Source organism: Hyla sarda, chromosome 1 (genome assembly GCF_029499605.1).
Source record: "Hyla sarda isolate aHylSar1 chromosome 1, aHylSar1.hap1, whole genome shotgun sequence".
Classification (NCBI taxonomy): Eukaryota; Metazoa; Chordata; class Amphibia; order Anura; family Hylidae; genus Hyla; species Hyla sarda.
In genome coordinates this window covers 460896980-460922380 of record NC_079189.1, presented here as the reverse complement: position 1 = coordinate 460922380, position 25401 = coordinate 460896980, and the positions used below count along the sequence as shown (strand labels likewise).

At 42.3% G+C, this 25401-nt stretch overlaps 1 protein-coding gene across 5 annotated transcripts in view; it reads left to right on the top strand.

Moving 5' to 3' along the window:
• The first annotated feature begins 2090 nt into the window (after positions 1–2090).
• The window catches only part of CAMKK2 (calcium/calmodulin dependent protein kinase kinase 2), a 102926-nt gene continuing 79615 nt past the window's right edge, over positions 2091–25401 (top strand). Inside the window, exon 1 of one of the 5 annotated variants that reach the window (XM_056534628.1) lies at positions 2091–2230. The gene's annotated coding sequence lies outside the window, so the exon portion shown is untranslated. Of the gene's footprint in view, positions 2231–2259; positions 2353–3495; positions 3709–21942; positions 22237–25401 lie in introns of those variants that run through there. The other 4 variants (XM_056534601.1, XM_056534624.1, XM_056534606.1 and 1 more) reach the window with 4 other exon arrangements.

Sequence of the window (25401 nt, the reverse complement as noted above, 5' to 3'; positions counted from 1 at the left end):
CAGCTGTTGAAAAACTACAACTCCCTGCATGCCCAGACCGCCGAAAGACATGTTGGGAGTTAGTTTTGCAATATCTGGAGGGTCACAGTTTGGTGACCACTGTGCAGAGGTGTCCAAGCTGTAGCCCTCCAGATGTTGCATAACTTCAACTCCAACTCCAAGCATGCCCAGACTCTCCAGGCATGCTTGGAGTTGTAGTTCTGCAACATCTGAAGGGCCACATGTTACAGAACTACAACTTCCAGCATGCCTGGACTGTCTGGGCATGCTGGGAGTTGTAGTTTTGCAACATCTGTAAGAGCACAGTTTGGAGACCACTGCACAGTGGTCTCCAAACTGCGGGCCTCCAGATGTTGCAAAACTACAACTCCCAGCATGGCCAGAAAGCCTTTGGGCTGTCTGGGCTTGCTGGGAGTTGTAGTTTGGCAACTCCTGGAACGCAGCAGTGAAGATCACTTACCGCTGATCTTCACTGCTGCGTCCGTCGCTGCCTCCGCTGGTCCCACGCTGTCGGTCCGGATACCGCCTTGGGTCCCGACACGATCGCCGGGCCCGGGACATGATAGCTGGTCCCGGGACCATCCGCCATCTTCCCCCCGCTCTGCCCCAACATCCAGGGGCGGGGCAGAGGGGGATTTCACCACTAAGATCCCGCCCCCCCCCCCCCCTCCTGCCATTGGTCGCTAGTCCTAACGACCAATGGCAGGGGTTTAGAAGCAGCTGCCACCTCGCTCCTATCACTCAGGATGGATCGGAGCTGTCTCTGACTGCTCCGATCATCCCTATTTTCCGGGTGATCGGGTCACCAGAGACCCGATCAGCCCGGAACCCCGCAAGTCATTGTAATTAGTCAGTGACTAACTGACTGACTGACAACGATCTGCAGCAGGGGACCAGTCTGATTGGTTCCCTGCTGCATAGTGTCATCGGTCAGCTGTCCAGGACAGCTGAGATGACGTTTCTATCACCATGCCAACGGACATGGTGATAGAAAATGTATTGGACGTGTATACACGTCCATTTGCGGAAAGGGGTTACAGTAACAGTGGTCAGATGTTTAAAAAATGCCCAGGTCCTGAAGGTGAAAATGGGCTGGGTCGTGAAGGGGTTAAAGGGGTACTTCGGTGGAAAACTTTTTTTTTTTTTTTTTTTTAATGAACTGGTGCCAGAAAGTTAAACAGATTTGTAAATGACTTCTATTTAAAAAAAAATCTTTATCCTTCCAGTACTTATTAGCAGGTGTATGCTACAGAGGAAATTATTTGCTTTTTGAATTTCTTTTTAGTCTTGTCCACAGTGCTCTCTGCTGACACCTCTGTCCCTGTCAGGAACTGTCCAGAGCAGCATAGGTTTGCTAAGGGGATTTTTTCCTACTCTGGACAGTTCCTGATACAGGCATCAGGTGTCAGCACTGTGGACAAGACAAAAAAGAAATTCAAAAAGAAAAAACATTTTCTCTGTACCATACAGCAGCTAATAAGTACTGGAAGGATAGAGATTTTTTTTATAGAAGTCATTTACGAATCTGTTTAACTTTCTGGCACCAGTTGATTTAAAAAAAAAAAAAAAATTCCACCGGAGTACCCCTTTAAGGGTTTTAATGCCAGATATCGGCCAGCATCAGCCTCCTCATTGGTTGATGATGCGGAGCTACCTGGCACAGAAGCGCATGGGACCCCCATGATTCTCTTTTGCCCATGGGGCCCCATGAGTTGTCAGTGGCCCCCTGGCAACAGTACCACTGTTCCTCTCCCCCTATGGAACAAAAAGCATATACAATTGTTCTTTCGTCTCTCTAGATTTTCCAGGCTTCATTTTCGCTTCAGTTTTTTCCTCACCTACGTTTAACTCTTTGCTTGCTGTGCAGTCTAACAACCTGTCCACGTTTGAGCATAGCAGGACATATGAGTTGGTTAGACAGACTCTAGCGCCCCCTGTCGTCGGCCACTGCCCTGTGACATTTCATCCCCATGTGCTTTGGACCTGTCGAGCGGCAACGGAGGGGTTAACCAGTCAGAACCCAGTGATTAGGCCAATCAGAGCGGCCCTTACATCGACCACATCTGGGCCATTCAGCGGGCGGCTAGGAGCTGGGGGAGGGTGGGTGGACGATAGGATGGGGGAAGTCCCGGGCAGCCAATCACCGAGCGACTTCAGGAAACCTCTGGAACTGCTGCCCAGGCACCATCGGATGCTCTCCATGACCCGCTGCCAGTCACCCGGGAGGCAGGTAAGACCGAGGCGCTCAGGATGCTGTGTGTGCCCCTTATAACGGTAATGGCCGGTCCTCCATTTCTATCAGTATACAGCCCGCCAGCTCTGATGAAATCCTGTCAGAGAAGCCTCCTCACGGCAAGTGACTGTACATTAGGCGGAATTCTGGGGAGAAACTCAATAAATGCCAAAACTCCACCAACACCTGGTGGTCACCTTGTGCACAGGGACTATCTTTTGTATTGGTGTCAGCTCGGAATGAACTGGACATGTTCGATTTTTGGCTGGTAGTCAGGGGCTATTAGTGGCCAGTACTGAAGATAACCACCAAAATAGGTCATGTCAGGTCATAGAGCTAATGCAGTGATCTGCATGCTGCCTGCGACTCTTGGCTACCAGGGCGTGCTGGGAGTTGTAGTTCCTCAGCAACTACTGAGGCAGATCTTTGACATTGGCATACTTACTATCTTGTTTGGGCGGCGTTTCCCAACCAGAGTGCCTTAAGCTGTTGCAAAACTACAACTCTCAGCATGCTGAAAGTTGTAGTTTTGCAACAGCTGGAGGCACTCTGGTTGGGAAATGCTGTATTGGGGACATCTGCCCTGCTTTATGATCTGCGCTGGTGTAACCCAACCTGTGGCTCTTAATCATGATGGGAGTTGTAGTTTTGCAACAGCTGGAGACACTCTGGTTGGGAAACACTATATTAGGGACATCTGCACTGGTGTTATGCAATCTGTGGCTCTCCATCATGATGGGAGATGTGGTTTTGCAACAGCTGGAGGCACTCTGGTTGGGAAACGCTTTATTAGGGGTATCCGCCCTGCTTTATGATTTGCACTGGTGCTACCCAACCTGTGGCTCTTAATCATGATGGGAGTTGTAGTTTTGCAACAGCTGGAGACACTCTGGTTGGGAAACACTGTATTAGGGACATCTGCACTGGTGTTATGCAATCTGTGGCTCTCCATCATGATGGGAGTTGTGGTTTTGCAACAGCTGGAGGCACTCTGGTTGGGAAACACTGTATTAGGGAGGAGGACATCTGCCCTGCTTTATGATCTGCGCTGGTGTAACCCAACCTGTGGCTCTCCATCATGATGGGAGTTGTGGTTTTGTTACAGGTTGGGTAACCCTGATGTCCTCTTTAAGCCTATGGGTGTCTCTAGATCTTCCTGCAGATAGAGGTGAGGCTGTCCTCCCACTTCAGAGGCTGGCACACCGTGTATTGCTAGCTCTTCTGTATGGCGGTTGCTAGGAGCCAACAGCATGCTAGTGGTGGGTGCTGCAGATGGTGTTAGGGTGTCCTGCCTGGGGGTTCATAGGGAATTGGAGGTAGATGCTGCAGCATTGCTGGAACCAGTGGTGTCCTGGTGGGGGAACAACTCACAGGAAAAGAGCTATAATGGGAATGTGAGACACCGGAATAGAGCCAGAGCGGAACATCACTGGAAAAATCCTCCTCCGAGCTGTGGGAACTGTCTGCTAGCAAAGGTCTGTAGATTTTCGACTGGCAAAACTAGATAAGGGAGGTATGGAAAGCTTGTCTGTATATTTATCATATTATCAGAGGTTAACCCTTTAGGATCTAGAGACATGAAACTGCCAGCTCAATAATTTTATCTCTCTAAATCGGGCTGCCATGACCATAGTTGTAGAACGTTCTATGCAGACCTGGTGGGTAGTATTAGTAGGGCCGGTGTTAGACTAAGTGAGGCCCTGGGCAAAAAAAAATGGGGCCCCGGGATTGCGTGACCAAAGATCACTATGTTGTGCTTCCTGAACTGTGCTGCATATCGGCTAATGTGAGTAAATGAGCAAACCCCAAATGGCTGTGACTACAACATTACTAAACGTAATAATTCCATCCAGGATGAATTTGTGGCTGCAGTAATTTGGGGGTCGCAACGTGACCCCATTTAGTGCAAATCAGCTCAGCTCCCCCCTTTGTATGAACAAAGTGCATGGACAGCTGTGGAGCAACAGCATCTTGTAAGGACACGTAGAGAAATCCAGCGCAAAACCAGCATCATAAAATGTATGGTCACAGGATCACAGAAACCATACATTTTATGATGCCGTGTTAAGGGCTTAATAAACAACCTGAAGAGCAAGAACTGATTTGTACTGGATTTCTCTACGTGTGTTTACGTTTACTTACGTTAGCTGAGATTTAGCACGATTCAACATGGCGATCTTTGACTGTAGTTCTAACCTAATATTGTAACCTTGTTCTTTATACACAGATAAACACACACACCCAGGCAGCATTGAGAAGATCACTGTTTATCTATCAGTAATAGTGCCTACACATAGTATAAGGGTATGTTCACACGATGGAATGTCCACACGGAGAATCTCTGCGGAGCATAATCTGCCGGTGCTAGGACCGCACAGGAATGCGAGAGCTCCGCACAAAGAAAGAACGTGTTCATTCTTTGTGTGGACACAGAAAATAGAATTTCTGTGCCGGAAACATCTGGCATGGAAATTCCGCCACACAGAGCAGCAGAATGCTGTTGAATTCAACAGGAATCTGCTGCAGCGGAATCTCCATGACGGATTCCACTACGGAACCCGGCACGGAAATACCGATATGTGAACATGGCCTAACAGTGATCTTCTCAAAGCTGCCTGTCATTAATAGCACCCACATGTACTATAACAATGATCTTCTCAGTGCTGTCTATCAGTAATAGCGCCCACATATATACAACAGTGATCTCAGTGCTGCCTGTCAGTAATAGCGCCCGCATATACTACAACAGTGATCTCAGTGCTGCCTGTCAGTAATAGCGCGTGCATATACTATAACAATGAGCTTCTCAGTGCTGCCTATCAGTAATCGCACGTGTATATACTATAACAGTGATCTCAGTGCTGCCTGTCAGTAATAGCGCCTGCATATACTATAACAGTGATCTCAGTGCTGCCTGTCAGTAATAGCGCCCGCATATACTACAACAGTGATCTCAGTGCTGCCTGTCGGTAATAGCGCTTGCATATACTATAACAGTGATCTCAGTGCTGCCTGTCAGTAATAGCGCCCGCATATACTACAACAGTGATCTCAGTGCTGCCTGTCAGTAATAGCGCCCGCATATACTACAACAGTGCTCTCAGTGCTGCCTGTCGGTAATAGCGCCCGCATATACTATAACTGTGATCTCTCAGTGCTGCCTGTCAGTAATAGCGCCCGCATATACTACAACAGTGCTCTCAGTGCTGCCTGTCGGTAATAGCGCCCGCATATACTATAACTGTGATCTCTCAGTGCTGCCTGTCAGTAATAGCGCCCGCATATACTATAACAGTGATCTTAGTGCTGCCTGTCAGTAACAGTGCTCATTTTATTCTTTGCACAGTAATAGTTTTCCTCTTAATGCCCCGCACTGTAATAATGCCCCTTTTGTGCCCTGTACTGTGTAATAATGCCCACCTTCATGCTCCTTACTGTACTACAGATCACGGCGCAAAAAAGAGCCCTCATGCAGCCCTGTATATGGAAAAATGAGAAAATTATAGGGGTCAGATTTTAAACAAACTTATTTTGTTAAAAAGGCAGAGTTTTTTAAAACTAGTACAATAATAGAAACGCATATAATATGGGGATCATTTAAATCGTATGGACCCACAGAATAAAGAAAACCTGTCAGTTTTACTGTAAAGAGCACAGCATGAAAATGAAAAACTAAAATCCTCCAAAATTAGCAAAATGGATGGGGGCCCTGGGCAACTCCCCAGGTTGCCCCCCCCCCTAATGCCGGCCCAGGAATGAATATATATATATATATATATATATATATATATATATATATATATTCCAACAAGCGCAGCACTCAAATTAAATAAAGTGCATTTATTTGTTCATGTCTCAATACAGCAACGTTTCTGCCCCTATGGAGCCATTTTCAAGCTCCATAGGGGGCAGAAACGTTGCTGTATTGAGACATGAACAAATAAATGCACTTTATTTAATTTTAGTGCTGCGCTTGTTGGATTTTCTACATTACGAGGAACCCTGATCAGGTTGGAGCGCTGGCACCATTAAACGGACTGAGCTGAGTAGTGCTGCGGATTTTTTCTATGATATATATATATATATATATATATATATATATATATATATATATATATATATATTAGAATTTTTTTTTTATCCAGCTGTAGGTATTACTGTGTACGTGTAGCTGCAGAGCTGCCCTAGATTTGCTTTGCCCAGCCTGAATTTGTAGGAGATGTCTACATGAAGCTAAGTAGGAAGGGACATTATTATATGCTGCTTTATATAGGTGAGTGACTTCATAAAAACCGAAATGCTCCCTAGGTAACTGGGATTTAAAGAACAATTCCACTTAGAGAGGGTATCTGGTGTAAAGGGAGGGGGGGGGGGGTGTTATAGCTAGTCGCCCCCCCCTTCTTCCTACTTACCTCCAGTGCTCCCACTGTGCCTCATTGTACTACTTCGGTCCCTGAGTCGATCCTTCTTTTGAGCTGCAGCGTGGTGCTTGGACCCGAAATATGGTTGGGGGTGGGGGCCAGTGTGTCAAACTGCTGTTCAGCCAATCACTGGCTGCAGCAATGTCCTGCCTTGACCAGTGATTGGCTGAGCGTCAGTATGCCATGCTGGGCTATGATGTCGCTCTGGACCCAAGCATTACATAGCAGCTCAGGAGGAGAATCGCAAAGCAGGACACTGTAGGCAGCACGGGAGGACTGGAGGTAAGTAAAGGTTTTTTGTTTTTTTTTGTATGCTGTTAAGTGGGCAAAGTGGCCACCACGCCCCCTCCCATGGACTTGCATTGAGGGGGTTTTTGCCGCCCCCCCCCCCCCTCGCAGCACGAGCGCGCATAGTGTTCGGGATGAAATGCTCCGAACGCCGACCAGTGGAGTACCCCTTTAAACCATGGAATTCCCCCATGTTCCTGACGTAAGGGTATCTGCTTTAAAGGGCTTGAAATCACTTATTTTTCCAAGATAAGAACTTCAATTCTGCTTGCTCTAATGGTGGACAAAGGAGATGCTTTAAAACAACTTGCAAGTCCCATGAAGGCACAGGAGTGTATAACATTGTATTTCCTGTTATTGTAGAAAACTGAACCTTCAAGGTAATAAGGCACAGACCTTTTTAAGCCTTGTTGCGAGAAATAAAGAACATTCTGTAATAAGATGTCTGAGGAAGAAGAAATACTGAGGAGAGAAATATCTTTCAAACCCTAGCATGCAGTCTTTTTGTAGCATGCAGTCTTTTTGTAGCATGCAGTCTTTTTGTAGCATGCAGTCTTTTTGTAGCATGCAGTCTTTTTGTAGCATGCAGTCTTTTTGTAGCATGCAGTCTTTTTGTAGCATGCAGTCTTTTTGTAGCATGCAGTCTTTTTGTAGCATGCAGTCTTTTTGTAGCATGCAGTCTTTTTGTAGCATGCAGTCTTTTTGTAGCATGCAGTCTTTTTGTAGCATGCATTCTTTTTGTAGCATACATTCTTTTTGTAGCATACATTCTTTTTGTAGCATACATTCTTTTTGTAGCATGCAGTCTTTTTGTAGCATGCAGTCTTTTTGTAGCATGCAGTCTTTTTGTAGCATGCAGTCTTTTTGTAGCATGCAGTCTTTTTGTAGCATACATTCTTTTTGTAGCATGCATTCTTTTTGTAGCATGCATTCTTTTTGTAGCATGCAGTCTTTTTGTAGCATGCAGTCTTTTTGTAGCATACATTCTTTTTGTAGACTGCTTCCTTCATTTCGGAAGGGCACTAATGTTTGTTTTTTCAGAAAAAAAACACTCTTGTCTGGATGAGTTGTCATCCAAGCCGCCAGGCGAAGTCTGCAGACTGGACTGTTTTTCACTGTGACAGGTTCCTTTTTAAAGTGTAACTGTCATTTCAGAAAACTTTCGACATGCCAAAGAGGAAGTGTTCAGTGAGAATGAGATAGTGGGGAGTAGTAGTACTCGGTTGCGTGCATTTCCTTGCTGGCTCTAACTATTGTCCGGGGTCTGGTATTACCTTTTTTGGCCCCCCGACACTCCATTTCTGCCCTGTGCTTGTCTTTGAAGCGGAGGCGGGTACCTAATCCTGATCAGCGCATATGGTGAAACCATGCCTACATGTGATGTTCAATAGCCGCACAATGTCCTTCAACATAGCACAGATATTGGACATCACATGCAGACATGTTCACCATTTGTTACCTGCCCCTCTCATCTCGTAAATTTTAGTTAAAAGATGAGCATAGAGCAGAAGTGGAGTGTTGGGCAGCAATAAAAGGTAATACCTCCTCCTAAATCTTGGTAAGGATCCTTTCACACTACAGGTATCATCCTGTATGAAACCTCCGTTATTACTTCTGGCAAAAAGTCCTGAAAACGGCCGTCAAAAAATCCCTTTCATGTCAATGGGATTTTTTGAACATCCTTTTGCATCAGGCATCTCAGTTTTTACTAATGTCAGTTACTTTTGCTGGTAAGAAACACTGTGCATGCACTAATTTTTGGTCCAGCAAAAAAAAAATGGTGAAAAACTGGACGTTAAAATTTAACATTGAAGTCTATGGGAACCAGATATTCCCAAAAAACATCTGTTATCAGTTATTGTCAGGTTTTTTTAACATCTGTTTTTTCTACTGAGCATGCTCAGTACATCTTTACGAAAAAGGGTTAAAAGACCTGATAAAAAAGAAAAAACGGATGTAACTGGTAATAACGGATGATAATGGATGAACATCGAGTTTTTTAAGAAAAAAATAAACATTAAAAATAACGGATGATGGTCATCAGTTATCTTCAGTTATTGCATCTGAGTTTTTTCATCCATTATTGTAAAATAACGGAAGTAAAAAAGCAGGGAGAATACCTGTAGTGTGAAAGGGGCCTAACTATCCTAATAAATCTCTCATGCAGTGCCTGGAGCAGAGGAGAGAAGGGCCAGTGAACATTCCGGAGAATAATGCTGTAAATGTAGAGAATAGATCAGGACATATTGGCAGCATTTTTACAGTGGGCGCTGAAAAATACATTGGCTTTAAAAAAAGTTATCGAGTCATAAAAAATCACCTCCAATGCCAATGTAAAATGCCAATGTAAGACTACGGTATTTTTTATATAGATGTTTAATACAGTAGGCCCACAAGGGGGTAGGTCAGTTATTTCTTTCCAAAATGGGGATTTAAAATCTATGCCTGAAAAATGCTCACAGTGGGATGAGTATTACACACTTTTTTTATTTTTTTATTTTTTTAAACCGATGAGTAATATGTGTCATAATAAATATGGATTTAAAATACATGTTAAAAAACATAGCCTATATGTATGGAAGAACTGCATCACTACTGTATTAGACCCAAGGTGTCACTAAGGGTACTCCGGTGAAAACCTTTTTTTTTCTTTTAAATCAACTGGTGGCAGAAAGTTAAACATATTTTTAAATTACTTCTGTTAAAAAAATCTTAATCCTTCCTGTACTTATTAGCTGCTGAATACTACAGAGGAAATTCTTTTCTTTTTGGAATGCTCTCTGATGACGTCACGAACACAGTGCTCTCTGCTGATGTTATTATAATAATAATTACGCTTTATTTATTGTTGTCCTTAGTGGGACTTGAACCCAAGTCCCCAGCATGGTTGCTAAAATGGACAGAGATGTCAGCAGAGAGCACTGTGTTCGTGATGTCATCAGTGTTCCAAAAAGAAAGGAATTTCCTCTGTAGCATTCAGCAGCTAATAAGTACTGGAAGGATTAAGATTTTTTAACAGAAGTAATTTACAAATATGTTTAACTTTCCTGCCACCAGTTGATTTAAAAGAAAAAAGGTTTTCACCGGAGTACCCCTTTAAGGCATTGTGGGCTGGAACTCTCCAACCTTGGTTCAATAGGTCAGCAGTGTCAATAATTCAGTATAATTACTTGAGCCTATGAAAATGTAATGTATGATTATAGTTATTCTGTATGTGTGTGTGTGTGTGTGTGTGTATATATATAATATATATATATATATATATATATATTCAGGAATTTCCGCCTTCTTAACATATACGTAGGTTAAACATTCCTGTGAATATCATGGTTGTTGTGTCTTTGTCCCAAGTAGCATATCACGGGGATGAGTAGATGTTGTGTTAGTGCTTGTTGTTTTTCCGATTTGATCATAATGTGTTTTTCCGATTTGATCATTTTCCGATTTGATCATAATGTGTTTTTCCGATTTGATCGTAATGAGTAATTCACCATGTTTCGGTTCTGGTGCGTTATTGACTTGAACCTTATAGTTATTGACTCCAACAATCTTTTTATTCCCATGTTATTTTGTATTTTTTAAACCTTATTTACATACTGCAGATATTTTCAGGACTGAATTTGACCTGCAGTATGCATTTTACGATCCACAGCATGTTTATTTGTATAGCAAATATATGCATTTGACTTCATGCGCCTAGTGTGAATTTACGTTAAAAAGAAAACAAGAACTGCAGAACTTGAACAGCGCTGTAACTTCTTTATTCATAGAATCATGGGTCCTTGGCAGTCAGATCTCCATCACTCAGAAAGTGATGGGGTATTCTAGTTATATGCAATAGGGGTATGGTATGTCTGGATATAGTCCGTTGCTGCAGGAGTCATGTCCTTGGAACTCACCCATGATTTTCAGTCAAGGGCTGGTCCTGCAGAACTCCTGCTAATGGGAACAGTGTTCCTGCTGTGGAAAAAGTGCAGGAATTCAGTTCCCACATGTTCCTACAGGACTTGAGCCCTGAGTTGCTGTAGTCTTTAAATAGAACATAAAACATTGGATTATCATATTTGCATCCCCCTAATAGATTATCCTCTTCTGCCTGTATTACAATCTATTGGGTGAAAATAAAAATGCCAATGTGTTTTAGAAGACATCCTTTTTGATCAGACAACTTTCTGGCTGGGAAGCAGTTTGCTACATCTGAAAGCTTCCTCTTCTGATCCAACGGAACCGAAAAGCCAAGCTCCATCTCTGTTTCCCTTCTACCAAAATGCATGGAATTAGGAGTAGATAGTGTTTTTTGTATTTGTTACGCCTAGTTTCTTTCAGGAGAGTGGGTAATTATTCAGTGTTTTGTTTCGGTTAGTATCCCTTTAAGTCGCCCCCTTTCCTTTGCCTGGCTTGCTTACCTTGTGCTTGGAATAAGAGTCGGTGTGGGAGGCTGTGTGTATTGTGTGGGCTGAATTTCTATTTGTTCTCAAATGCTTGTCTTCCAGCTACTGAAGCATATGTCAGATTTCGGCTGCCTGCTAAAGTGTTAACATTTACTTCATTCAGAAATACCTCTATCTCTACATTTAGTGTAATGTCTTAAAGGGGAACTCGGGTGGAATTTTTTTTTTTTCAGATCAACTGGCGCCAGAAAGTGAAACAGATTTGTAAATTACTTCTATTTAAAAATCTTAACCCTTCCAGTACTTATCAGCTGCTGTATAATACAGAGAAATTTGTGACGGTCTTTCCAATCTGACAACAGTGCTCTCTGCTGACCCCTCTGTCCATGTCAGGAACTGTCCAGAGTAGGAGAGGTTTTCCATGGGAATATGCTTCTAATCCGGACAGTTCCTGACAGGGACAGAGGTGTCAGCAGAGAGTACTGTTGTCAGACTGGAAAGAAATTCACAATTTTCTCTGGAGCATAAAGCAGCTGATAAGTACTGAAAGGCTTCAGATTTTGCAATAGAAGTAATTTACAAATCTCTTTTAACTTTCTGACACCAGTTGATTTGAAAATATTTGTTTTCCACTTGTTTCCACTGGAGTTCCCCTTTTAAAGGGCTTTTCCCCGCAATGGCTATTTATCACCTCTCCACGGTCTGATAGCTTGGTGCCCACTACTGGATCCTCCATCCCCCTGATCACTAGAAAGGGAGGAATGAGCCCCTGTTCTTTTTTACAGCAGTGACTGGATTATTGATAACCCTCTTGTTAATTTCTCTAGCGTTCATTGTCATATTGTTTAGTGGCTTGATCTGTAAATATGGTTTGTAGCTTGTAGTGAATTAATTCATACAGCATATATTTAGTGAAAGAGCTTCTCCAGGAATACTCAATAGTTAAAGAGCTATGGGGAGATTTATCAAAACCTGTGCAGAGAAAGAGGGGTACAGTTGCCCATAGCAACAAATCAGATTGTTTCTTTTATTTTTCAGCGGCCTTTATAAAAATGATAGAAGCGATCTGATTGGTTGCTATGGACAACTGCACCACTCTTCCTCTGCACAGGTTTTGATAAATCTCCCCCTTTGTTAATGACAAAAGTGTATTTTAAATGTTCTCATGCTTCAAGGTAGAGACTGTGCACCGTGATAATGGGGGCTGTGCAGGAACCAGAAAGTTGAGTACAGTTTTTTTTCCTTTTATAAGGCAGCCTGTGCACATTTATAAGAAACAAAAACAACCTTTTACCGGACTACCTGCTTAATGGTCTTTCTTCCTGTGCATTAGAACAATAATGGCTGGCATACTTGCCTTCCCCACCTCCTCCAATGACAGGCTAATGATTGACCGAGTAAGAAGCGGGTAGAACAGGAGCACAGTAGGGATCGGACAGCAGGAACGGCATGGGAGGGAAGTATGTCTGCGTGTTTTAATACACAGAGGGGTAGATGGTTATCTGTTTTTCTTGGAATCCCCCTTTGAATGACATTGTTTGGGTGGATTCAGGCAGGATGAACTTTCTACATTATGGCCCTCATTTACTTAGAAAATCGGGTTGTAAGTCTATGTTGCTTTCTTACCCGACTGCTTTTTTCCCCTGGTATTTATTATTATGTCGCATCCTGTTTGTCGCACGTGGGTTTTGTTGGTTTTGGTTTCCAACTCCTCTGAGCTGTCGGGAAAAAATCCACAACAATTCAACAAATTCGGGTTGGAAACCTTTATAAATACGTGGGAAAGCTAAGAAATGTCGGGTTACGCCCCTTTTTCGGGTTTGGGAGAATCCACATCGGGTCCGTCGGGAAAAAATGTCGCATCGTGTCGCAGACTGGTGCACGATGTCTGCAACATGTCGCAGACAAAGATGCGCCAAAAAAACCCGACAAAACAAGTCGGGTTTAGAATAGTAAATGAGGGCCTATGTCTGTAGTGGACTTTTATACCACAGAATTGTATAGAATTTTAAAGTTAGTTCAGATTTCGCAAAAGTGGGGGGAGAGTCATCATATTGTGTGCATAGAAAAAGTCAACCAGTTGCCCATAGCAACCAGATGGCTGCTTTCATTTTTGAAGGCCTTTGGATAATAAAAGAAGCAATTTGATTGGTAGGTCTCGGTGAATCTCCCCCATGGATAGCATAATTTAGAATCCGCACCATAGTCATTCTGTCACAGGTTTGCTGTGAATTTGTTGTTGAATTTCTCCATTGACTTTAGAGACGCAATAAAAATCTGTGATATAATCCGCACTGGTAATCTGTGTTACGGCCTTGGGGTGGATTTTCACATGTCCTGAGTGAAAAGAAGGGCTCCCTCAAGTTGTGTTCTTGATAAAAGGAAAATATCACAGGCTGTAAGATATATATTTTAGGTTTTCTTTCAGTTGGCGTTATCTTTTTCTTCAGAATGGATAAGAAGTTTCAAAGAAAAATAGATGTTACCAAAACGTGTAAGACGTTCCTGATACAGGTGAAACTCCAAAAATTAGAATATTGTGCAAAAGTTAATTTCTTTCAGTAATGCTACCTAACCCCTTAAGGACACAGCCCATTTGGGCCTTAAGGACGCAGACAATTTAATTTTTACGTTTTCGTTTTTTCCTCCTCGCCTTCAAAAAATCATAACTTTTATATTTTCATCCACAGACTAGTATGAGGGCTTGTTTTTTGCACGACCAGTTGTTTGTTGTAATGCCATCACTCACTTTACCATAAAATGTATGGTAATTTACGGTAAAAATGACGTGTTCTTTATTCTTTGGGTCAATACGATTAAAATGATACCCATGATAAAATACTTTTCTATTACTGTTGTGCTTAAAAAAAAATCGCAAACTTTTTTACCAAATTAGTACGTTTAAGATCCCTCTATTTTGAAGACCTATAACTTTTTTCATTTTTCCGTATAAGCGGCGGTATGAGCGCTAATTTTTTGCGCCGTGATCTGTACTTTTTATTGATACCATATTTGCTTATATAAAACTTTTAATACTTTTTTAAATTAATTTTTTGGGAATAAAATGTTATAAAAAAGCATCTATTTTAGACTTTTTTTTTATTTTTACGTTGACGCCGTTCACCGTACGGTATTATTAACATTTTATTTTAATAGTTCAGATATTTACGCACGCGGCGATACCAAATATGTGTATAAAATATTTTTTTTAACACTTTTTGGGGGTGAAATAGGGAAAATGGGACAATTTACGTTTTTATTGGGGACATCGCGGATGTCTGCCATTACGGGTGGATCCCTGGCTGCGATCAGCAGCCGGGACCTGCCGCGCATGATCCGGCATCACTCTGATGCATGCGGTTATGCTTAGGACGTAAATGTGCGTTAAGTACCACCTCACCAGGACGTAAATGTACGTCCTCCGTCGTTAAGGAGTTATAGGGGTTATCGTGGAAAAAACTTTTTTTATATATATCAACTGACTTCAGAAAGTTAAACAGATTTGTAAATGACTTCTATTAAAAAATCTTAATCCTTTCAGTACTTATGAGCTGCTGAAGTTGAATTGTTCTTTTCTGTCTAAGTGCTCTCTGATGACGTGTCTTGGGAGCTGTCCAGAGTAGAAGCAAATTCCCATAGGAACTGCACAGAGCAGAATAGGTTTGCTATGGGAATTTGCTTATACGCTGGACAGCTCCCGAGACACGCGTCATCAGAGAGGACTTAGACAGAAAAGAACAACTCAACTTCAGCAGCTGATAATTATTGGAAAGATTAAGATTTTTTTAATACAAGTAATTTACAAATCTGTTTAACTTTCTTGAGCCAGTTGATCTTAAAAAAAAAAAAAAAAAAAAAAAAAAATATATATTTCTTCCTGGAATACCCCTTTAACCCCTTAAGGACCAAGGACGTACCGGTACGTCCTTGGTCCTGCTCTTCTGATATAACGCGGGGTTACACAGTAACCCCGCGTCATATCATGGCGGGCCCGGCGTCATAGTGAAGCCGGGACCCGCCTCTAATAGCGCGCAGCGCCGATCGCGGCGCCGCGCGCTATTAACCCTTTAGCCGCGCGCTCAAAGCTGAGCCGCGCGGCTAAAAGTGAAAGTGAAAGTTCCCGGCTAGCTCAGTCGGGCTGTTCGGGATAGCCGCGGCTAATCGCGGCATCCCGAACAGCTGACAGGACAGCGGGAGGGCCCCTTCCTGCCTCCTCGCTGTCCGATCGCCGAATGACTGCTCAGTGCCTGAGATCCAGGCATGAGCAGTCATCCGGCAGAATCGTTGATCACTGGTTTCTTATGAGAAACCAGTGATCAACATAGAAGATCAGTGTGTGCAGTGTTATAGGTCCCTATGGGACCTATAACACTGCAAAAAAAAAGTGAAAAAAAAAAGTGAATAAAGATCATTTAACTCCTCCCCTATTAAAAGTTTGAATCACCCCCCTTTTCCAATAATAAAAAAAACACAGTGTAAATAAAAATAAAAATAAACATATGTGGTATCACCGCGTGCGGAAATGTCCGAATTATAAAAATATATCATTAATTAAACCGCTCGGTCAATGGCGTGCGCGCAAAAAAATTCCAAAGTCCAAAATAGTGCATTTTTGGTCACTTTTTATATCATTTAAAAATGAATAAAAAGTGATCAATAAGTCCTATCAATACAAAAATGGTACCCTTAAAAACTTCAGATCACGGCGCAAAAAATGAGCGCTCATACCGCCCCATACATGGAAAAATAAAAAAGTTATAGGGGTCAGAAGATGACAATTTTAAACGTATTAATTTTCCTGCATGTAGTTATGATTTTTTCCAGAAGTCCGACAAAATCAAACCTATATAAGTAGGGTATCATTTTAATCGTATGGACCTACATAATACATATCAGGTGTCATTTTTACCGAAAAATGTACTACGTAGAAACGGAAGCCCCCAAAAGTTACAAAACAGCGTTTTTTTTTCAATTTTGTCGCACAATGATTTTTTTTCCCGCTTCACCATAGATTTTTGGGCAAAATGACTGACGTCATTACAAAGTAGAATTGGTGGCGCAAAAAATAAGCCATCATATGGATTTTTAGGTGTAAATTTGAAAGAGTTATGATTTTTTAAAGGCAAGGAGCAAAAAACGAAAATGCAAAAACGGAAAAACCTCCGGTCCTTAAGGGGTTAAGAGGGGAAACTAATGTATGGGAGAGACTCATTACATGCAAAGTAAGATAGTTCAAGCCGTGATTTGTCATAATTGTTATGATTATGGTTACAGCTCATGAAAACCCTAAATCCAAAATATATTATATGATTTGGGGAGCCCTGTCATCTGCTGGGGTTGGTCACTGTGCTTCATTAAGTCCAGGGTCAATGCATCCGTCTACCAGGAGATTTTGGAGCTCTTCATGCTTCCTTCCGCAGACAAGTTGCATTACTGAAGTAAATGAACTTTTGCACAATAGTTTTGTAATTTTTCGAGTTTCCCCTGTATGCATCATGTGTGTTCCTCTTCATTTACTATCGGTTGTGATGGAACGATCACTCAACACATTGATCTGTAGACCTCAGGGGCAGCAGATAACTTTAAATCAGGAGAGGATTGAAAAAAATTGTATATCTCCATGATATATTTTCTATGTTTAGAAACTGCTCCTGATTTTGGCTTAAGAAATGGATGACAATAACTAGTCAAATACTGAAGTGTGAATGAGGGCTTAGAACCGTTTTATCATGAGCTTATTTGTAACTGTGCACATCAGTAATGCACCAGAATGACAGATCTCCAACACTGATGGGCTCTCTTCTAGGAAGGAAGTTAATGTTTAAAGACCACGCAGTACTGATGACAGGCTGATAAAGCACAGTTCAGATATGGATGCATCTATATATTTATTAAATTCTCCATATATGTCTATAGACAACCCCCCCCCCCCCAAAAAAAAAAAAAATTAAGAAGGAAATAATAGACTGGTGTCTGATGATGCCTACCAGTACATTCTTTGTTCCAGTCTGACATCCGGTGTAGAAAGACGCTGTTGTGCGCTTGGCAGAATCTTTGCTGGGGCAACTGTCTTGATGCCCAGCGTGTGTCATGCACATGTCCTATTCTAAATAATAGGACATGTGCATTATACTTGCTGGGCATTGGATGGCTGCCATGGCAATTGTCCCATCTGGCATTCAGCAGCATCTCTCAAGTCAGATTGAGTCAATGAGATTGGGTGCTGGAGAACTTCTTTAAGTACATGATATAATAGGCCCGAGTGGATCAGTTTAATCTATTCTACATTCCCTTTAGATTGGGATCCAAAACAAACTTCAAAACCATAAATGCTGGGGGTTTTAAGTTGTGTTCTAAAGTTGGGTTCACGTGGTGTGGTTTGAACACAGCCTAAAGAAAAACATGAAAAAACGAATATGATGACCTGATTTTGTGTTTAGTTCTTGTATAAAAGGGTTTAAATGTTTTAGCAATACATTAATAACAATCCGTTATTTGAGGAAGCTTTCCTTATAGTCCATAATAGCAACAAATGAGTTAATTCCGAGGATCTGATGTCTGCGAAGAGAGAGATTCACTTAAAGAGGGACCTAGGGTGAGCCTCCTCTAAGTGCGGGGAGCTGTGAATTCTCATGCGCTCATCGCCAAAATCTGAATTCATGTCACACAAGATGTTTTCGTTTAATGAGACGGTGGATTAAAGGGGACAAGTGATACAGTAAGAGAGGAAGGCAAGGGTCAGGAGCTGAGGGACGGCACAGTGTGTGCGTATCATGGAGACAATACACAGCTCCGCTTTTAATAAAGAATGTGCTATTAGTGAAGCGTCCAGTCGTGTTCTGCCATAAGGCACAAATGTTCTGTGACCCATTTATGATGCGGAAACCACTTTGAAGATCCTTGTTAATGAATGTGAAACGCTCTAATTCCGAGGTAGATTGGGATTTCTGCAGCAGTTATACCCTACACACTGAATGCAGAATCACCTGCTGACATATGATACTTTTCTGTTGGATTGTGAATTATATGGTCTGAAAAATGAGGTCACAATTGGAGCAGGACTCATCCTTCTGAATCTGTCCTTAAAGAAGTGTTGGAATCAGTCATCCAGTGCTGTTTTAACTAGATGCTCTATAGTGTATATTCGCTTACATTTCTCTGCTGTTTCAAGGGGTGGTGCAATATTGTTTTTTTTATATCCACACCATTCTTGGCACTGATTTGCCACTATTGCATATTTATCTGTGGGTTTGCATCCCTATATACAGCAGACTTCCATTGTGTGAGAGTAACCTTCATCTACCAGTATGATATTGGAACATGGGATGAAACCGGGGCAGTACAGCCTCTTTATTGTGTACCAGACACAGCGTGATACATTTTATTGCAGCTGTGCCTGGTATTGCAATTCTGTTCCATTCAAGTGAATGAGACTGAGCTACATAAAGTACCAGGCTCAGTCAGCTGATGCAAATATTTAGCGAGAGATTTATCAAAACCTGTCCATAGCATAGTTGCCCATAGCAACCAATCCGATCACTTCTTTCATTTTTCAGAGGCCTTTTCAAAAATGAAACAAGCAATCTAATTGGTTGCTACTGGCAACTCAGCAACTTTTCTTCTGGAGCATCCCTCTCTACATATGCAGATGCTGTGGGTCTTGCAACAGCTGATGAACAGAGATAACAGGTATCAGACCCTAAGTGCCCAAATATTGACAGCCTATTTTAAGGATAGGCCATCAATAAAAAATAAAAAAAAAGATCTAAAAGATCTTTAAAGGTATGTATGGTCTATCTAATGCATCTCCACACAAGAGGTGGAAAATCTGGTGGACCCACCAGCCTTCTGGGTACTGTTACTTTGGAAATAATCTTGATGTCTGCCACACCATGAGCTGTTGTGATCACATTTCCTCACTGGTAATAGCTGTGATTTTTTTTGGTAGAAACTATTGGAGAATTGTCGTAGGCACAAAATAATCTCTTTACATACAGGCTTGATGCAATAATAGTAGGGTTAACGGGAATCTGTCTTCTCTATACCATACTCAGGGCTGCTGATAGGGAGATAATACAAATACCTTTCTATTTGCTAACGGTGGTTTGCAAAGTTTTATAAAGTCATGCTTTCCTTCTAAGTTCAAGAATCGTAGTGGTGCGGAGCTGCAGCATGATTGATACGCATGGTTTGGCTTCCAGCACTGAGCCTTGCTCATCAATTGTGCAGAGCAGTGAGGCATGGGGGAGGAAGGAGGCATGCATGCTGCAGCTCTGCCTGCCTTTTTGACATCTGAGCTTAGAAGGAAATATGATTTTATAAGTTTGCAAACAGACATCTGCTAATAGACAGATATAATTTTTTTATATCTCCTCTTTAGTTATCTGCCCATGTCTGCAGCTCTGACCATGATGTATAGCTGGCAGATTTCCTTTAAAGGGGTACTCCGGTGGTCAACGTGTTTTTCCGTTTGTGACTTACCCTATTTGTTTTGTTTCATTTCTATTCTTGTTGTTTAACCTACTCTAGTTCCGTTCTTTGTTGTCTTTTTATCCCCCACTTTGTTTTCCTATCTTTGCTTCTATTGCCTGTTTCTTGCTGTGCTGAAAACTACAAATCCCAGCATGCCACATGCCTTGCTGGTTTGGGGCGGCTCCTTTTTTTTTTTTTTTTTTTTGTTGGTTCCGCCCTTTACCCATCCTACTATTTTCCCAGGTCAGCCCCCTTATACACAGCAGACTAATATAATCAGCCTTGGTTGGGATACACTGTTTTACACACACAAAAGGGACTACAACTCCCAGCATGTGTCATTCAGGAGTCTTCTGTCTGTGGTATAACACCAGAATGCTGCCTCTATAGTCTCCTGGGGGTTGTAGTTCATCACACCTCTGTAGGGCATGCACCAGTGTTTCCCAACCAGGGTGCCTCCAGGTGTTGCAAAACTACAACTCCCAGCATGCCCTGACAGCCTTTGGGCATGCTAGAAGTTGTAGTTTTGCAACAGCTGGAGGCACACTGGTTGGGAAACACTGGTGTAACATAATGTGTATGCCGAACAGGCTAGAACAGTGTTTCCCAACCAGTGTACCTCCAGCTGTTGCAAATCTACAACTCCCAGCATGCCCAAAGTCTGTAAGGGCATGCTGGAAGTTGTAGTTTTGCAACAGCTGGAGGCACACTGGTTTGTAAACACTAGCATACACACTCACACACACACACACACACACACACACACAACGGGGACTACAACTCCCAGCATGTGTCAGTCAGGAGTCCCCCCCCCTTCACATATAGGGGGAGATTTATCAAAACCTGTGCAGAGGAAAACTTGCCCAGTTGCCCATAGCAACCAATCAGCTTGCTGCTTTCATTTTTATGAAGGCCTGTGAAAAATGAAAGAAGAAATCTGATTGGTTGCTATGGGCAACTGGGCAAGTTTTCCTCTGCACAGGTTTTGATAAATCTCCCCCATAGAGATCATTCCCAGTATGAGATTTATTCCCCTGCAGTCCATACATCCCCAGCCCGTGCACCTTCTCATCCTCCCCTTCAGATAACACTTATCAGTGAGGTCCTTCTCCTGTGCAGACCTGCGTCCTTAGAATAAAGAGCAGCGGGGAGGGGAGGGGAGGAGCTGTGTACTCTGTCTGCATGAGAGGAATAAGCTACGCCCCCTCATCTCATCCAGCTAAGAAAAAAGAAAAAAAGCTGTGACATCTTGTCCACAACAGACTCAGAACTGTGGACAACAGTAAAAGAAAACCCTCTGAACTACAGAACTTCCTGCCCAACAAACAGGTAAGAAAAACACATACATGCTGCCAAAACATATAACACATGTATATTGCAAAAAAACTAAACTTACAAAGAAGATGCCATATAGTCAAAAAAATTAACCACCGGAGTACCCCTTTAAAACAGATGCCAGAACCAGCTGATAAATAGAGCTGCACACTAACCTGACATCTAAGCTAAAGTACCAGCAAGCCAACCACAGGAGGCATAACATGCTACCATTTACAGCTCAAGCAAAAACGAAGGGTTTATATAGAGGAAGGGTTACATTTCTAAACATGTAGGTGGCTGGACCCTCTCTTCATATGTATAAATCTGTCATTTACTGTTTCACATTCATTGTACATGTGTCTTTGTTGTATATTGTAACCCTTTTTACATGTACAGCGCCCAGAAACCAAGGGAGCTATAACAATGTTATACAATAACCATAAACATGCCAATAAACAGTTAACAAGGGCTATGAATGGGTGTAGGAACGAGCTTCAGGTTGGCAGGAAACAGATTGCACAACACCACCAGGTGCTTGATCCTGTCAGCAGGTACGGTCCCATTGAATGAGTATTTCCAGGATATTTATAGCCCAGAATGACAGCTTTGCAGATCAGGAAGAGGAACAGTTTGTATTGGTGTTAACCATCATTGTAGCATTTCACACTCTGAGCACATGATAAGTGATCTGTCTCTGCTGGTTACAGCTGGAGGCACAACTGGAAAGAAGGAAGGATGGAAGCGAACGGGAAGACATTACATTCTGAGATTTATGGTTTTATCTCTAGAATTGCATCTCCAGTATCCTCCTATAATAACTCCACCATGGACATTACTAACCATGAATATACCGTGCATTGCACAATGCATACATATTGTTCAGCACTGAGAAACAGCAGAGTCTATCTGCTTTCCATACATTTCACTGGATAACAGATGTATAAACCTTGTGCGAATATAAGCTTCAATGTAAATTATGGCTAATATATGTTTCGTCATCTAAAGATCCTAGAGTGGAAATTCTTGTCATTTTTAGGGTTTCTCTAGCAGGAGAGCCTGTCTTGACCCTATAAGGACATGTATAGCGTTGTTCACTTTTTACACCCTACAAAAGGTGAGTAAAGTTTACAATTTTCTTTTTAGAGAATACTTGAATCTCTTTATAGAGAATACTTTTCTAAATTGGGGGCATAAATTATCCAGAACAGATTTTTGTTACCAAAAAGTATGAAGACAGGAATTTGCACATTTTGGGGAGGAAGGGGGGGACGTCAACATACAGCATTTTTGTCCTGCAGGAGGGGCTTTTCTGGGCAGTAACGAGATCCCACTAATCCAAAGTTGTCCATTTCTTATAGATTTAATTCTTAGGATATTCTTCCTTTGCCATTGGTCTTTCGTAACATAAGGATTTCACATGAGATAGATTGACATGCTGTGCTATTTCACTTTATGACATGTTTAACACCAGAGGGCAGCCATTCCAGTGCAAGTAAATAGATTATAACTGCTCTTCGACTGATCATGCCTTAGTACCATTTACAGTAAAAGTAGCGTTGGTATTCCGCATCAGGTTGCGCTCACCATTCTCTTAGTATGCACATTATTTTTTCAGCAGCTGTTGCCAGAAGGGTTTTTGGCTCCTTAATGGATTTAGGGAAAGGAACTTTTCAGTTAATGGAAATATGTTTGTTTTGTTATTTGGCACCAATCCTAAAACAGCCTGCTAAGGAGCTCAGAAACATGTACTTTTTCAGGGGGAGCCAAATCTATTTACTCATTGTGGTGGAATCATAGATTAGAAATGACAAGAATCTGCAACAACTGTGCTGGCACTAATTTATCTCAATTTAAGCCACAAATGAAGCTGTTTTGAGTGTGTTGCTTAGGGGCTGTTCACATTACACTTCAGCTATGTGCTGTGAGTGTATGCTGCTGTCACAAAAGGTATGCTGGCATATACTGCAGCATTCGCATAGGGTTTAATAGCCTCAACATAGTATATTTGCCGCTATAGTCTGTTTTACATCCGTATATGTCTTTTATGGGGGACACAAAAGTGTGGCACAATACATTAGATTTGTAATTACTTTTTGAGACCTACAGCAGTATGCTGTAATCTGTGGGGAATTTTGACAGTAAGTGTTTAATTTCCCTAGAGCTCCATCACAGAGGAAATAAAGTATTACATGGTGCCCAGTCAACCAAATGGGTTGCCTGTACCATGCAGGACAGATTTTCTGGAGTAACACTCTTTGTAGCCTCTCTCCACTCTGAACAGGAAATGAGGAACAGAGACGCCTGTCTATGGGGGAAAAAAAGCACTCCAGGAATAGTTTTTTGCTTTTACAGTGCAGTATATGATATTATTAAATAGTATGGGCTCATGTGTTTGGGCTTGCGTTAGTTTGCCTGTTTTAGTTGATGTGGCAAACATGTTTTTTTTTCTCCACCATCTTAATCCTTTTTCCCCTTTTGATATGGCTCTCCTGATACAGCCTGCATTTCTTCATCACTTGCTCTAAATCTAATCTTAAATATAAGATTAGTAAAGTCTCCTAGTAGATACACCCTGTCAGCGTAGGTTCCTCCCTGTCCCGCAGTGTCAAGCTGTGTCTTATGGGACACCCTAGAGCAGGGGTTCTCAACCTAGGGGTACGCCACAGGTTGGGGGGGGGGGGGGGGTATGCCAATTCGCTGACAAATACCGGCCGTGCAGTGCAGGGATAGACTGTGGCAGCTCTCTGTAAACTACCGCCGCCGTAGCTTTGGCCAGCTACTTTACAGGAACTGCGTGGTTGCCAAGCAGACGTGTGACATCCCCTGATGTTGCGCAGAGGTGCAGCACAGCACAGGAGGATGTCACCCATTGGTGTGGCCTGCTGAACGGGACTCTGGGAACGGGATTCGCTGTATACCCAAACAGGCCGGGTAATGTTTAAAAAAAAATTATAGTAGAAAAGTTATAACTAAGTGTATGGGAGGGAGGGATGTTATTGTATTTATATATTAGCCCAGGGGATTGGGGGGGGGGGGGGAGAAGAGAAATAATGGCACAAGTGCAGTAAGATGGAGGGGGGGGGTGGAGATAATGACAAAAGGGGATCAGAGGGAGGGGGAAATAATGGCACAAGGGCATTAAGATGGAGGGGGGGGGGGGTAATAATTACCCCCCCCTCAATCTTAATGCCCTTGTGCAATTATTCCCTCCCCCCTCCAGCTTAATGCCATTGTGCCATTATTCCACCCTCCCTCTGATTCCATATTGCCATTATCTGATAATGGCACAAGGGGATTAAGTATTGCATTAGTATAAAGGTAAGCACACGCCATTATGAAAATAAGTAATTTTATTACTTATTTTGTCCGCGGGTACCCCTCGCGCGTAAGTTCCACGCGAGGGGTACCTGTGGACATACTTTTACCCTTTAAGGTACAGTCACGAAAAAGATTGAGAACCACTGCCCTAGAGGGTATCCCACAACCACTGACAATAGGCTCAATAAAAGGGTTTTAAGTTAATAGTCTGAGCGCATAAGCCTGCTCGAGGGGGTTTTGGGATATTGCGAGTACCCAGTAATTACTCCACTTTAGAGAGAGCCTTAAAGGGGTACTCCGCTGCTCAGCATTTGGAACAAAATGTTCCGAACGCTTAGAGCCGGCGCCGGGATCTTGTCACGCGCCCTCCCATAGACTTGCATTGAGGGGGGCGGGATGTGACGTCATGAGGGGGCAGGGCTATGACGTCACAAGCTCCCAGCACCGTCTCTAAATGTTCGGAACATTTTGTTCCAAATGCTGAGCGGTGGAATACCCCTTTAAAAGTGTGGCCCTTTCTTTCTTTTGTCTATAGTCTTACCTGTTTTCTTTGTTCATATACAATTTTTGTCAGTGCGGAATTGTCAGTCTACGGGATGCTTTTGTAAAGATGTCTATTTTTTTCTGTGTCGTCCATTTCCTGTTTATTCAATTTTGCAACATTTGGGGAGGGGTTCATTTTAACACAGTGCACTTCATTATTAAAACTGACATGTTCTCTTTATTCTGTTGGTCAACACAATTAAAACTATAGCCATGTTTACGTACTTTCCTATTGTAATACTTTTAAAGAAAGCCAAACTTATTTTACAAAAGAATGACTAAAATTCTCCTCTTCTGGACCCCTATAACTTTCTTACAGTTCCATATACAGGGCTGAATGAGGGCTTATTTTTTTTGTGTTGTGATCTGTCATTTTTATCAGTACCACTTCTGCACCAATTATAAGCCAAAGAGTTAG